Source organism: Nicotiana tabacum, chromosome 18, assembly GCF_000715075.1.
Source record: "Nicotiana tabacum cultivar K326 chromosome 18, ASM71507v2, whole genome shotgun sequence".
Lineage (NCBI taxonomy): Eukaryota > Viridiplantae > Streptophyta > Magnoliopsida > Solanales > Solanaceae > Nicotiana > Nicotiana tabacum.
Window position 1 is genome coordinate 107,808,630 of NC_134097.1, and position 15,844 is coordinate 107,824,473.

Below are 15,844 nucleotides of genomic sequence, written 5' to 3' on the forward strand. Positions count from 1 at the left end.
GTTGCCATCAGTTGAAGATAAGGGAGCCAGATATCCCGAAGACTGCTTTCAAGACTCGGCATGGTCATTACGAGTTCCTCTTTATGTCATTTGGGCTGACCAACGCACCAGCAACCTTCATGCATTTGATGCACAGATATCTTGACTCATTCGTCATTGTCTTTATTGATGATATTCTAGTGTACTCCCGGAGTTGGGGAGATCATGAGTATCACCTGAGGACAATGCTTCAAACTCTGAAGGAAAAGAAGTTATATGCAAAGTTCTCGAAATGTGAGTTTTGGTTGGATTCTGTGGCATTCCTAGGCCACGTGGTATCAAGTGAGGGTATTCAGGTGGATGCGAAGAAAGTGGAAGTAGTGGAGAGTTGTCCTAGACCATCTTCAGCTACAGAGATCCATATTTTTCTTGGCTTGGCGGGTTATTACTGCCAATTTGTTGAGGGGTTTTCATATATTACAACCCATATGACTAGGCTGATCCAGAAGGGTGCTCCATTCTAGTGGACAAAAGAGTGTGAGGCAAGCTTTTAGAAGTTCAAGACAGCTTTGACTACAACCCCAATTTTGATATTACCTACAGGTTCAAGGTCTTATACTGTCTATTGTGATGCCTCAAAGATTGGCCTTGGAGCGGTATTGATGCAAGACGGTAGGGTGATTGCCTACGTGTCCAGACATTGAAGGTACATGAGAAGAATTATCTTGTCCATGATCTCGAGTTAGCTGCTATTGTTTATGCCTTGAAGATCTGACGTCATTATTTGTACGGTGTGCATTGTGAGATTTATACTGATCACCGGAGTTTGCAACATCTGTTCAAGTAGAAGGATCTTAATTTGCATCATAGGAGGTGATTAAAGCTGCTGAAGGACTATGATATCATTATTTTGTATCACCAGGGCAAGGCCAGTGTGGTGGCCGATGCTTTGAGTCGCCGGGCAAAGAGTTTGGCTTATTTACCAGCAGCGGAGATGCCCATGGCGATGGATGTTCAGGCCTTAGCCAGCCAGTTTATGAGCTTGGATCTTTCGGAGCCCAGTCGGGTTCTAGCTTGCATGATTTCTCGGTCTTCCTTATTTGATCGTATCAGAGAGCGTCAGTTTGGTGACCCTCATTTGCTTGTCCTCAAGGATAAGGTTCTGCACGGTGATGATATAGATGTGACTATTGGTGATGACGAGGTATTGAAGATGCAGGGTTGGGTATGTTTACCCAATGTTATTGGGCTTCAGGAGTTGATTCTAGAGGAATCCCAGTATTCCATTCATCTAGGTGCCGCGAAGATGTACCAAGATTTGAGGCAGCACTATTGGTGGAGGCAGATGAAGAAAGATATAGTTGAGTTTGTAGCTCGGTGTCTCAAATGTCAGCAGGTGAAGTATGAGCACCAGAGACTGGGTGGGTTGCTTCAGCAGATAGAGATTCCAGAGTGGAAGTGGGAGAGGATCACCATGGACTTCGTAGCTAGACTCCCACAGACCTTGAGAAAGTTCAATGCCATTTAGGTGATTATGGATCAACTGACCAAGTCCACGCACTTCATTCTTGTATGTACTACCTATTCTTCGGAGCGGTTGACAAAGATTTATATCCGGGAGACTGTTCGTCTGCATGGTATTCTGGTTTCCCTCATTTTAGATAGAGGTACTCAGTTCACATCACAGTTCTAGAGGGCCGTACAACATGAGTTGGGTACTCAGGTAGAGTTGAGTACTACATTTCACCCTCAGACAGACGGACAGTCCGAGCGCACTACTCAGATTCTTGAGGATATGCTTTATGCGTGTGTGATTGAGTTTGGAGGGTCTTGGGATCAATTCTTTCCATTGGCGGAGTTTGCCTACAACAACATCTATTAGTCCAGCATTCAGATGGCACCGTACGAGGCTTTATATGGTAGGCGGTGTAGATCCCTGGTGGGTTGGTTTGAGCCGGGTGAGGCTAGATTATTGGGCACAGACTTGGTTCAAGATGCTTTGGAGAAGGTTAAGGTGATTCAAGATAGACTCCGTACAGCTCAGTCCAGACAGAAAAGTTACACGGACCAGAAGGTTTGTGATGTTTCCTATATGGTTGGAGAACGGGTTCTGCTTCGGGTTTCGCCTATGAAGGGAGTTATGAGATTTGGGAAGAAAGGGAAGTTGAGTCTGAGGTTTATTGGTCCTTTTGAGATATTGAGACGTGTAGGAGAGGTTGCTTATAAGCTTTCCTTACCTCCCATCTTGGCAGGAGTTCATCCGGTATTTCATATTTCGATGCCCGGAGGTGTCACGGTGATCCCTCACACGTGTTGGATTTCAGTTCAGTTGGACAAGGATCTATCTTATGTTGAGGATCCAGTGGCGATATTGGATAGGCAGGTTCTGAAGCTGAGGTCAAGGAACATTGCATTAGTGAAGGTTCAGTGGCAGGGTCAGCCGGTCGAGGAGGCGACCTAGGAGACCAAGTAGGATATGTGCAGCCGTTACCCTCATCTTTTCACTATTTCAGGTATGTCTCTATGATCGTTCGAGGACGAACGAATATTTAAGTGTAGGAGGATGTAACGACCCGGCCGGTCATTTTAAGAATTAACGCCTCGATCCCTCTATTAACTTCATTTCCCGTGTTTGTTTCTACTATTGTGAGTTGCTAGGAGGATTTAATTGGAGTTTCGGAGAGTTTTGGGACACTTAGTCTCTAAAAGAGAGCTTAAGCTTTAGAATTAGGACCGTAGTCGGAGCAGTGTGAAGACAGCCTCGGGATGGAATTCCATCAGTTCCGTTAGCTCTGTTGGGTGATTTCGGGCTTAGGGGCGTGTTCGGATTGTGTTTTGGAGGTCCGTAGCTTATTTAGGCTTGAAATGCCAAAAGTTAAATTTTTGAAGTTCTCAGTTCGATAGTAAGATTTTGATCTAAGGGTCGGAATGGAATTTCGAAAGTTGGAGTAGCTCCATAGTGTTGAATGTGACGTTTGTGCAAAATTTCAGGTCATTCGAACGAGGTTTGATAGACTTTTTGATCAAAAGCGGAATTTAAAGTTTTGGAAATCCTTAGGCTTGGATTGGAGAGCGATTTGTGGTTTTAGCGTTGTTTGATGTGATTCGAAGGTTGGAATAAGTTCATATGATGTTTTAGGATTAGTTGGCAGGTTTGGTTGAGGTCACGGGGGCCTCGGGTGAGTTTTGGGTGCTTAACGGAAGTTGAATTGAACTTAGGAGAAAAATGAAGTCAGCTGAACCTGTCGTAATCGCACCTGCTTGTTTTGGACCGCAGGTGCGGCACCGCTAAAACGGTAGGAGGACCATATGTGCGGTTTCAGGCATTTTGGGATTTGATTGCAGATACGACCCAGGCACCGCAGAAGCGGCACCGCATCTGCGGAAGGGAAGTCGTAGGTGCGGAAATCCCCGTTTAATGAAAATTCACAGGTGCGACTTGGTCTTCGTAGAAGCGGGACCGCAGAAGCGGATTTACTGGGAAGAAATAAGATATTTTGAGGGATTGAAATCAAAAATTAGAAAATCGATTTGGAGCTCGGGTGAGGGCGATTTTGGGAGGATTTTGAAGAGGAAATCAGTGGGTAACGATTCCTAATCCCTTTCTAGTTGTATTCCTATAATCTAATCTTAGTTTTGTCATTTAATTTCAAATTTGGGATGAAAATTGAGGAAAAGTGGAGAAAAGTTCTTAGGCCTAATTTTGGAGTTTGATTTAGATTTTGATGTCGGATTGGAATAATTTTGGTATAAATGAACTCGTGAGAGTATGAGGATTCTGAATTTGTAAATTTTACCCGATTCCGAGATGTGGGCCCGGGGGCATTTTGGTCATTTTTCCTAATGTCGTATACTAGCTTAGAATTAATTAGTGGAATCAATTACTTGAAGTTATATTTACATTATGCAATTGATTTGAATAGATTTGGCCTATTTGGAGTCGAGTACTCGTGGCAAGAACGTGGTATTGAGTTGATTGAGTGGGTTCGAGGTAAGTGGCTTACCTAACCTTGTGGGGGGAACTCCCCTTAGGATATGGTATTGTTGATATTTGAAATGCCTTGTACGTGAGGTGACGAGTGTGTACTTGTGCTAATTGTTGAAAATCATGTTTCATTCAGTAACTATAATTGTGTTTCCTTTCCTGTTTATACTACTTGCACTTTAAGCCTGCTGTTAGCTTAGGGAAGCATGTCTAATTGACTTAATTGCTTTACGTGCTTAAACTGCCTTATTTGGATTATGTGCAGCATGCTAGGTTAGAAATATCTATTTTGCCTTGGTATGAAATTTGAATTGAATTGAGTATTTTTCGTGTTGCTGCTGTGTGTTTACTTTGGGACTACGGATTTGTATTCCGGGAGATCCCATGCACATATATTGATTTGGACTGTAGTGCGGGATACCGAGAGATCCCCAGCATGTATATTGAGAATACCAGGAGATCCCCAACACATATATTGAGGATACCAAGAGATCCCCAGCACATATATTGAGGATACTAAGAGATCCTCGGGATACCAAAAGATCCTTAGCATATATTGAGGATACCAAGAGATCCCTAGCATATATTGAGGATACCAAGAGATCCCTAGCATATACTAAGAGATCCTCAAGATACTGAGTGATCCCCGGTTGTTATCTCTGTGTTGAGCTGTATTCCTTCTGTGATTATTTTGTCTCTGCTATTGTCGTTGTTATTCTTATTATCCCGTGTTACTTCATACTGTTAGCATTTAATTATATTGTTGTATTCTATACTATTTTACCTCGTTTTTCAGCTATAATCAGTAGGGTCCTGACCTTCCTTGTCACTACTCGACTGAGGTTAGGTTTGGAACTTACTGAGTACCGATGTGGTGTACTCATGCCCTTTCTGTGCATGTTTTTCATGTACAGATCTAGGTACTTTGACTCAGTCCTACTACCCTTGAGGCGAGTCGATTCTCCAGAGACTTCAAGGTATATCTGCCGAGAGCACAATGTAGTATTCATAGCTTGTGATTTCATGAGATTCCGGGTTTTGGGAAATGTAGTTTCAGTTTGAGAGTTGTATTATATATGCCGAGCGGCATCTTTAAACCTTCATTATGTTTATTATGCAGTTTTAATTATTTTATCGGTTGTTTTCCCCTTTTTTGCAAATTGTTAGGCTTACCTAGTCGTAGAGACTAGGTGTCGTTACGATAGTTCACGGAGGGCGAACTGGGGTCGTGACAACCTCGCTCAACAACCAAATCATAACTCAACCGAGGCCTTCCTCTAAAATTTGCCTCCAAACCAATCGAATCTAATCAAAATCGACTTAAAATCATCAAACAATGCTAGAGAAATCAATTACATCACATAAAGCAAAGATCTTTACATTTTTCCCAAAAAGTCAACCCTGGAATCGTTTGGTCAAAACTCGAGATTCAGACCAAAGCCCAATTACCCATTCACCCTCGATCCCGATTATGTGATTATTTCGAAATACGATCTCAATTTGAAGTCTAAATCTCAATTTTACAAAAATTCTCAATTCTACCCAAATCCCTAATTTCTACCATGAAAGAACATAGATTAATGGCTAGAAATCAATGGGCGCTGATGGAAATTGAAGAAAATGAGTTAAAATATACTAACCTACGAAGTGGGGATGAAATTCCTTTTTAAAATTGCCTCTAGGCCGAGCTCTAATGTAAAGATGGTGAAAAATAGGTTAAATCCCGATTTCTAGAAGTCTTAAAGGCTGGGCGTCAGGTGTCTTTCGCGTTCACGAAGCACCTGATGCGTACGCGAAGAGCACTAGCTAAGAAACCATCGCGATCGCGGTCAACTCTTTGCGTTCTTTGCATTCGCGAAGGCTTGGGCCCCTTGCCTTCGCATTCGCGAGCCAACACCCCCGTTCGCATGGAGTCACTGCCCAACTCTCCTAAGAACCCAACAAAGTTTCGCGTTCGCGAGGCACGGTCGCATTAATGAAGAGTAAGCTCCCCTCCACTTCGCGTTCGCGACTAGTACCTCGCGTTCGCAAAGAATAACTCTGCCCCAATACCAATTTTCCTTTAGCGATCGCGAAACACAAAACACCAAACATCAGATATCAACAAAAACAACAGATGTCTAAGTCCAAAAATCACTCTGTAACCTATTCGAAACTCACCCGAGCCTCTCGGGCTCCAAACCAAACATGCACACAAATGTAATAACATTATATGAACTTTCTCGCGTGATTAAAACACCAAAATGACACCTATAACTCCGAACCAACCATCAAAATAAATGATATTTTCAAAGAAACTTAAGAACTTTCAAATTTACAACCGGGCGTCCGAATCACGTCAAATCAACTTTATTTTGCATAAAATTTTGGAGACAAGTCATAAATAGTGAAATGAACCTATACCAGATTTTGAAATTGAAATTCGAACCCGGTAGCAATAAAGTCAACCTACGGCCAAACTTAGGAATTCTTTAAACCTTCAAATTATTAGTTTTCAATAAATCGCATTAAACCAAGTTAGGGACTTCCAAATTTGATTCCGGACATATGCCCAAGTCCCAAATCACGATACGGATCTATCGGGACCATCAAAATACGAATCCGACCCGTTTATACAAAATATTGAACGTAGTTAACTCAAATCATTTTTAAGGCTAAATGTCACATTTTCTTTAATTTTTCACATACAAATTTTTTAGAAAAAAGACACGGGCTATGCACATAACTCGAAGAATTCTAAACGGAGCTATTCGAGGTCTCGGAATACAAAATAAAGTCTAAAACTCAAAATGACCTATCGGGTCATCACAATTTTCCTTCTGTATTAGCTAAAAATATTGAAGTGAAAAAATAATTAAAAAGTTATAATAACAAAATAATAAAATATATAAAAAGATGTAGCTTAAGATAAACGATGAATATTTTTACTTTGGGGAAAGTTAAAAATTAAATAAAGTGAATAAATTTACTTGGATATAAAGGATTTGATGCCTTTGAAAATTGAAAAAATTTCAAGTAGTATTTTGTTTTACATAAAATACAAAATTATTTATAAGGTAAGAAAAAATTAAATAATAATATTATATATATATATATATATATATATATATATATATATATATATATATATAGTCACGACCCCAAAACCAACCCACTCGTGATGACGCCTATCATAGAACTAGGTCAGCCGACACATTCCCAAAATAGTTCAACGTTTCATTTAAAAACTTAAAAACAACCTTTTCAACTGAAATTCCATATAAGATATAAAATCGAAAACCAAAATGTGAAAAATAAAAGCCCGACTCGGGTGTCACTAAGTCATGAGCAATACTACAATCGTTCTGAAATATAAAAAACCAAAATAGTTTGAAAGTAGCCAAAATGTACTAGAAGGACGATAAAGAAGGAGAAAGGCGGGACTGCGAACGTCAAGTAGCTACCTCGCTATCTCCGATGAAATCCGCGTCTGGAATAGTCAACAGCCGCTACCGTGGCCTGAGATACCTGGATCTGCACACAAGGTGCAGGAGGTAACATGAGTACACCAACTCAGTGAGTAACAAGTCCAAACTATGGACTGACAGGTAGTGACGAACTAAACCTCAACAGGTAAACACAATTAAACTGTACAGTAAAGTAGGCATGCTTGCAGTTCAAGTATTTGGCTCAACAGTAAGTAATACAAATCTGAACAATATGAAGTATAAAGCTCAGTGTAACGACCCGACTGGTCTTTTTGCTTTCTAGAACCATGTTCCCTTAAATAAGACTTTCCGTACTTGCTTTTACTGATTTACGACTTGCGGGGATGGTTGGTTTGGGATTTGGAAGAGTTTGGATAGAATCGGAACACTTAGTTCCTGAAGACCCTGAATCATAATGAACACAACTGGTGCCTGAGCTGGTGCTGCTAGAGCATGCATAACTAGGACCTGATCCTGAACTGGGGCGCCTGGTGGATCTGCAGGTGCTGCCCAGCTACTGTGCAGGCCACACCCTTGCCCCTACATTGACCATGACCGCATCCTCGGCCTCTAGTAGCCACAACTGGTGGTATTGGTGGTCATCCATTCTGACCAGTAGCGCGTGTCCTCACCATCTATGAGAGAATAGAATAACAGAAGTTTAGTACTCGGATCAACAGATTTGCACGATACCAACTTGCTCATGACTCGTGAGACCTATGTAACCTAGGCTCTGATACCAACTTATCACGACCCTAAACCCAAACCCAGTTGTGATGGCGCCTCTCGTGAAGACAAAACCAGCCGACACAAACCCCTAATAAAATTAACAAATAACAATTCATAATTAGGTCATTAATAATGATAAATCCCATAATAGAGTGAAATATATCAACTGTGGAAAAACAAACACAGCCCGATATCGGGGTGTCACCAGTCATGAGCATCTAACATAGTCTAAGAGTGTGAAAGAGTTTATACAATCTATTACATAACTAGGACAAGGAAAATAAAATAGGAGGGAGAAACACTAGGCTGCGAACGTCGAGCAGTTACCTAGTGGACTCCGAATAGCCTGCTGAGCAATTAACCCTCACTGGCGGGACATGAAGCTCTTGAATCTGCATACAGGGTGCAGAGAGTAAAGTGAGTACTCCAACTCAGTGAGTAATAACAATAAATGAAGACTGAATGATAATAAATCACGTAAAAATACAACAACATGCTATAAAGAAGCAGAGTAAAACCAAATAAACGCAATAAAATAGTGAAATCTTATAAAACATCTTGGTTTAGAATAAGGTTCTTTAAAACACCTTTTCAACAGTTAAACAAGTAAATGAAAAGCAGCTAGAAAAGATAAACACATAAAATCCGCCCCTCGGACACAATGTCAATAGAATCAGCCCCTCGGGCAAGAACATGGAACAACACCAACCCCTCGGGCTATGTCTCATATCACAATGGGTACCTGCGCTCACTGGGGGTGTACAGACTCTAGGAGAGGCCCCTTACGGCCTAAGCGTAATATCAATCCATCTCATGGCATAATCAATAGGCTCTCGGCCTCATATCAAGCCACCTTGTGGCGTACAACTCAAGCTCTCGGCCTCATAATCATAATCAGTACAACACTACTGTGGCGTGCATCCCGATCCCATAATAATCCTCACAACATAGGCCCTCGGCCCTACTCAGTCAAAAATCTCTAAAATCCACCCGGGCACAGTAAATATGATGCTCAGTCCAAAATATCATTTAAAGTGTTAAAACAAAGTAAACATGACTGAGTTATGAAAACAGTATAATATAGCATGACTGAGTACAGTTATAAATCAAAATAGTGAGAAAATAGAAGTAAAAATCCCCTAAGGGTTCAAATAGTTGGCACGGGGCCCAAATATGGCATTCAGCCCAAAACATGATGATAACAAACAACTTTCAAGCAAATACGCGGTAAAATAGTCATCCGGGACGGACTAAGTCACAATCCCCAATAGTACACGACCCCACGCTCGTCATCTAGCGTGTGCGTCACCTCAATATAGCACAACGATGTGTAATCCGGGGTTTCATACCCTCAGGACAACATTTACAATCATTACTCACCTCAATCCAGTCCAAACTCTAGCCCACGACGCCTTTGCCCCTCGAATCAGCCTCAACTCACGTCGAATCTATCCAAAAATCAGAATCACGATGTCAAAATATGCTAAGGGAACGAAGCCCATGCGAAAATAATCAATTTATAACATAATTCCCAAAATTAACCAAAACCCGACCCCTGGGCCCACGTCTCGGAATTTGATAAAATTTACATAAATAGATTTCTTATCTCCCCACGAGTTCATACATATCAAAAGTCCCAAAATCCGACCACAAATAGCCCCTCAAATCCTCAAGTCAAGGTCTCCAATACCAAGCCCTAATCCCCAGTTTTTTTAGCCCTTAATTTCCATTAATTTCAAGCCAAATTAGTGAAATGATGCCATGAGATCGATTATTAGGTTCAAAAATCTTACCTGCAGACGTTATCCCTTGAATCCCTCTTCAAAATGGCTTCCCCAAGCTCAAACCCAAATAAAAATGGTGTAGAACAACTCAAAATTCGCGAAGGGGAGTCTATATACATTCTGGCCCAGAAAAATTGCACCTGTGGCCAAAAACCCGCTCCTATGGTCCCGTTTCTGCGGTCTATACCGACTGGCTGTAGTGGGCACGCGGAGAGGTAGAGGGCGACCTAAGAAGTATTGGGGAGAGGTGATCAGACAGGACATGGCGCGACTTAGGATTACTGAGGACATGGCCCTTGACAGGGAATTATGGAGGTCGAGCATTAAGGTTGTAGGTTAGGGGAAACTTGTGAATATTTCTACAGCACAATAGAGTGAGACTAGCCAGTTAGGAGTTAGACTAAGAATGTCATTGGTCGTCTATTGATGCAGGGCTTTACCTGCTAGTTGTACTATACCAACCATCTATTTCGTATTTCGTATTCTGTATTTCATATCTCTTATATTGCTGGTATTTTATTATGCATTTTTATGGTACTAATATATCGACTCCTGTTGCTTTTTTGAGCTGAGGGTCTCCTGGAAACACTCTACCCTTCGGGATAGGGATAAGGTCTGCGTACATATTACACTCCCCAGATCCCACTTGTGGGATTATACTGGGTCGTCGTTGTTGTTGTATACTTATCCAACTGTGGTTGAAATATCGCACCTGCGCCACCACAGGTGCGCCTCCTCGATCGCTTCTGCGGTTACAACTAATCTTCTACTTGGCCGCATCTGTGGCTGGCTTCCGCTTCTTCGGGCATCACACCTGTGGCCTCCCAACCGCAGGCAAAAATGCTTCAGCTCTCAAACTCAATTCCAAACCTTCTGCCAACCATCCGAAATCACCCGAGGCCCCCGGGACCTCAACCAAAAGCACCAACAATCCATATACCACTATTCTAACTTATACCAATCCTCAAAACACCTCGAACAACATCAAATAAACCAAAACACATCGAATTTAAGCCTAAGGTTCCATAATCTTCCGAATTACGCTTTTGATCAAAAAGTCTACCAAACCACGTCCGAATGACTTGAAATTTTGCACACACATCCCAAATGACACAACAGACCTACTAAAACTCCCGGAATTCCATTCTGACCCATATATCAAAATCTCACCTATCAACCGGAAAATGCCAAAATTCCAATTTCGCCAATTCAAGCCAAAATCTACTCCGGACCTCCAAAACACATTCCGATCACGCTCCTAAGTCCCAAATCACCTCCCAAAGCTATCCGAACCATTGGAATTTACATCCGAGCCCTTTAACACATAAGTCAACATCTAGTTGACTTTTCTAACTTAAGCTTACTCAAAAGAGACTAAGTGTCTCAAACCTTACGAAAACCTCTCCGAACCCAAGCCAACCAACTCGGTGACATATGGTATCGATAAACAAAGCAATAAGAAGCAGAAATAGGGAAAACAGAGTGGTAAATCATGAAATGACCGGCCAGGTCGTTACATCCCTACACCTTGTGTGCAGATTCAGGACCTTTAGGTCCCACTAGTGAGATTGCTCCTAGTAGGCTATTCGGAGTTCACTAGGTAGTTTCTCGGCGTTCGCAAACCAGTGTCTCTCCCTCCTATCTTACTTTCTATTTCTAGTTCTGTAATAGACTGTATAAACTCTTTCAGACTCTTAGACACATGTTTAGATGCTCATGACTGGTGATATCCCGATGTCGGGCTGTGTTGGTTTCCGCAAATTGTACTAGTTCACGTTTATTATGGGATTTATCATTGTTAATGACTTAATTATGAATTATTATATCTGTTAATTTAATTGGGGGTTTGTGTCGGCTGACCTTGTCTTCACGATAGGCGCCATCACGACCAGGTCAGGATTTAGGATCGTGACAAGTTGGTATTAGAACCTAGGTTACATAGATCTCACGAGTCATGAGCAGGTTTAGTAGAGTCTCGCGGATCAGTATAGAGACGTCTGTATTTATCCTTGGGAGGCTACAGAACCTTTAGGATACTTCATATTCTTGAAATTCTTATCGTGCAAATCTGTTGATCCGAGTACTAAACTTCTGTTATTCTATTCTCTCACAGATGGTGAGGAGACGTGCTACCATTCAGGATGGACGACCACCGGTACCACTAGCTAGGGCCACTAGAGGCCGAGGACGCGGTCGAGGCCATGGTAGGGGCAGAGGTGTAGCCCGCACAACAGCTAGGGCAGCACATGCAGATCTACCAGCTGCCTCAATTCAGGATCAGGTCCAAGTTGTGGACGCTCCAGCAACACCAGCTCAGGCACCAGTTGTCCCCATTGTGATTCTGGGTCTTCAAGAGGCCCTGGCTTAGATTCTATCAGTATGCATTGGCCTATCTCATGAGGTCTCAGTTACTACAACCGCAACTACTTCTTAGGTCGGAGAAGGCACCCAAACTCCCGTTGCTTGCACCCTGAGCAGGTTGTGCAAGGACTTCAGACACCGGGAGCACATCTAGCCTAGTTGGTTGCAGATGCTCAAGACTATGTAGCTCCTGCCATGCTATAGGACGAGCAACACAAGTTGGAGAGGTTTGGGTGACTTCAGCCTCCGACTTTCAGTGGTGTAGAGTGCGAGGATGCCCAGGGTTTCTTGGAAAAATGTCAGAGGATTCTTCGTACATCAGATATTCTGGAGACCAACAGGGTTGCTTCTCTACTTTTTAGTTTTCTAGAGCTGCCTTCACTTGGTGGGAGGCTTATGAGAGGCGTAGGCCTGTTGGTGCAACACCCCTTACCTAGCAGAAGTTCTCCGTTCTCATTTTGGAGAAGTATGTGCCATAGTCTCATAGAGAGGAGCTGCGTAGGTAGTTCAAATGGTTGCGTTAGGGAGAGATGAGTGTGATGCAGTATGATATGAGGTTCTCAGAGTTAGCTCGTCATGCTATTTGGTTGGTTTCGACAGATAGAGAGAGGATTAGGAGGTTTGTTGATGGCCTCACATATTAGCTTCGTATTCTCATGACCAGGGAGAGGGTGTCTAGTGCTACTTTTGAGGAGGTTGTAGACATTGCTTGTGAGATTAAGTCAGTTCATCGCTAGGAGCAAGATGAGAGGGAGGCCAAGAGGCCTCGGGGATCTGGCAGTTATGGTGGTGCTCCTTTGAGAGGTCAGTTTTAGCACGGCAGAGGCCGTCCATTCAGGCATGCTCAGCCAGCTCACCCAGGTTATCGTGGGGTGTCATCGGGTCATGGTTCTCATAGTTCTCATCAGGTCCAGTCATCACTTAGTGCCCTTCCAGCTCAGAGTTCGTCCCGTGCTCCATCAGTTCAGGGCTCTTCTATGCCAGGTGCATTTGCTAGTCATTCCGGTGCAAGGGGTTCCCTTCAGTCCCCATCTCCAACACCCGGGAGTTTCTATGAGTGTGGAGAGATGGGTCATATGTGGAGGCAGTATCCTCATTGTCCTGGGGGTTCATCTCAGCAGAGGAGTCATCCATCATCTTCAGCGCTAGTTACTTCACCATCACCCACCCAGCCAGCTAGAGGTGGAGGTCAGTTAGTTAGGGGCCGCCCTAGAGGGGGAGGTCAATCAGGTAGAGGTCAGGTCCATTTCTATGCACTTCTAGCTAGACCCGAAGCTATTGCTTCAGACGCCGTGATCACATGTATTGTCTCAGTCTACCACAGATATGCCTCTGTGTTATTTGATCCTGGTTCCACTTATTCTTATGTGTCATCAGACTTTGCTCGTTATTTGGATATGCCCCGTGAGTCTCTTGTTTCATCTGTTCGTGTATCTACTCCGGTGGGTGATACTGTTGTTGTAGACCCTGTATATAGGTCATGTGTGGTGACTATTGGGGGTACGAAGACCCGAGTGGATCTGTTGTTATTATGTATGGTAGACTTTGATGTTATATTAGGCATGGATTGGCTATCTCCGTGTTGTGCTATTTTGGACTGTCATGCTAAGATAGTGACATTGGCTATACCGGGTGTGCCACGGATTGAGTGGCGAGGTTCGGCCGATTATGTTCCTAGTAGGGTAATTTCATTCTTGAAGGCCCAGTGTATGGTTAGGAAGGGTTGTCTTTTATATCTAGCATTTGTGAGGGATGTTGGTGCATAGACTCCTAGTATTGATTATGTTCCTGTTGTGATGGAGTTTCCCGATATGTTTCCTGCAGACCTGCCGAGCATGCCACCGGACATGGATATTAATTTTGGTATTGATCTAGTGCCGGGCACTTAGCCCATTTCTATTCCACCGTATCGTATGGCACCAACAGAGTTGAATAAGTTAAAGAAGCAGCTTTAGGAACTCCTTGATAAGGGGTTCATTCGGCCTAGTGTGTCTCCTTGGGGTGCACCTATTCTATTTATGAAGAAGAAGGGTGGTTCTATGAGGATGTGCATTGATTATAGACAATTGAACAAAGTAAAAATTAAGAACAAGTATCCTTTACCTCGTATCGGTGATTTGTTTGACCAGCTTCAGGGAGCGAGGGTGTTCTCCAAGATTGATCTCCGTTCAGGTTATCACCAGTTGAAGATCAGGGACTCAGATATTCTTAAGACTGCTTTCAGGACCCGATATGGTCATTATGAGTTCTTGGTGATGTCTTTTAGGCTGACCAATGCCCCAGCAACATTCATGCATTTGATGAACAACGTGTTTTGGCCTTATCTCGATTTGTTTGTCATAGTTTTCATTGATGATATTCTGGTATACTCGCATAGTCAAGAGGAGCATGCGGAGCATTTGAGTGTTGTGTTGCAGAGATTGCGGGAGGAGAAGCTTTATGCAAAGTTCTCCAAGTGTGAGTTTTAGCTCAGTTTAGTGACATTCTTGTGGCACGTGGTGTCTAGTGATGGTATTTGTCGACGCCCCCTTTTTCCTCTAACCGTGGGCTTAGAAATCGGGTATACGACATTGGGAGGACAACTCTATTCCCTTTCGAGAATTGGGTTTGGAAGTTGAAGAGTTGCCACCTAATGATTATAGTGCATTAGGACACTTTAAGAAGGGTTTTGAGATGAAGAGACCAGAGATTAGGGTAAGGGCTAGAAATTATCCCGAGGGGAAGGTGTTAGGCATCCCTCAAGATCCACTAGTGTGGTTCCCCGCCATGCTACAATTGTGACTTTAAGAAGACAAGTAAGAGAACAACCAAAGGGATTCACATAGCTTAGCAAACAAGCTTAAGAGTTGAAGAAATAGAGTGTTTAGAAAATTAGTCTTAAAAGAAAACTAAAAAGAATTAACAAGTAAAGGGAAAGGGGGTCCTAGGTTTATTGATAATATGGATCACATCAATGCAATATCCAACAATCACTCCTTAAAAATCACTCTCATACGAGATATTAGTGCACCGGTCATCATATCCATATTCTACCCTTCCCACCCCGTTAAGGTGTTAAAGCGCGTTTAGTCTCGTTTACTTATTGCATGCTAATACCCGTCCCGACCTATCAGTCCCGGGGTATTAGGACTTCTAATCCTAAGAGGGAAGAAAGGGATGGGGCCTTTATGGAGTTTAAAGGATAAAATTCTAGTTTCGACATTCAAAACAAATATCAAATAAAGGGATGAGTAAACAAGCAAACAAGGCTCAAATAAACCCCTTAAATCAGACAACACTTAGTTTTGCATGTCTTAGTATATACTGATTTGGTCTTAAGTTAAATATTAAGCAACGAGCAGACTGGTTCAACACATACATTTAGACAGAAAGTCTGCATTAGTCAACTCAGATACAATTGTAAGAGATTAAGGCATTCTAAACGAGTTATTCAGAAAGTACTAATTTCAGAAAAGAATGGCCTAATGCAGAAGAGTTAAAGAAGTAAAAGACTGCAGCAAGTTCAGAAACGAATTTGAAATTAGCGGACTGTTTTGAGT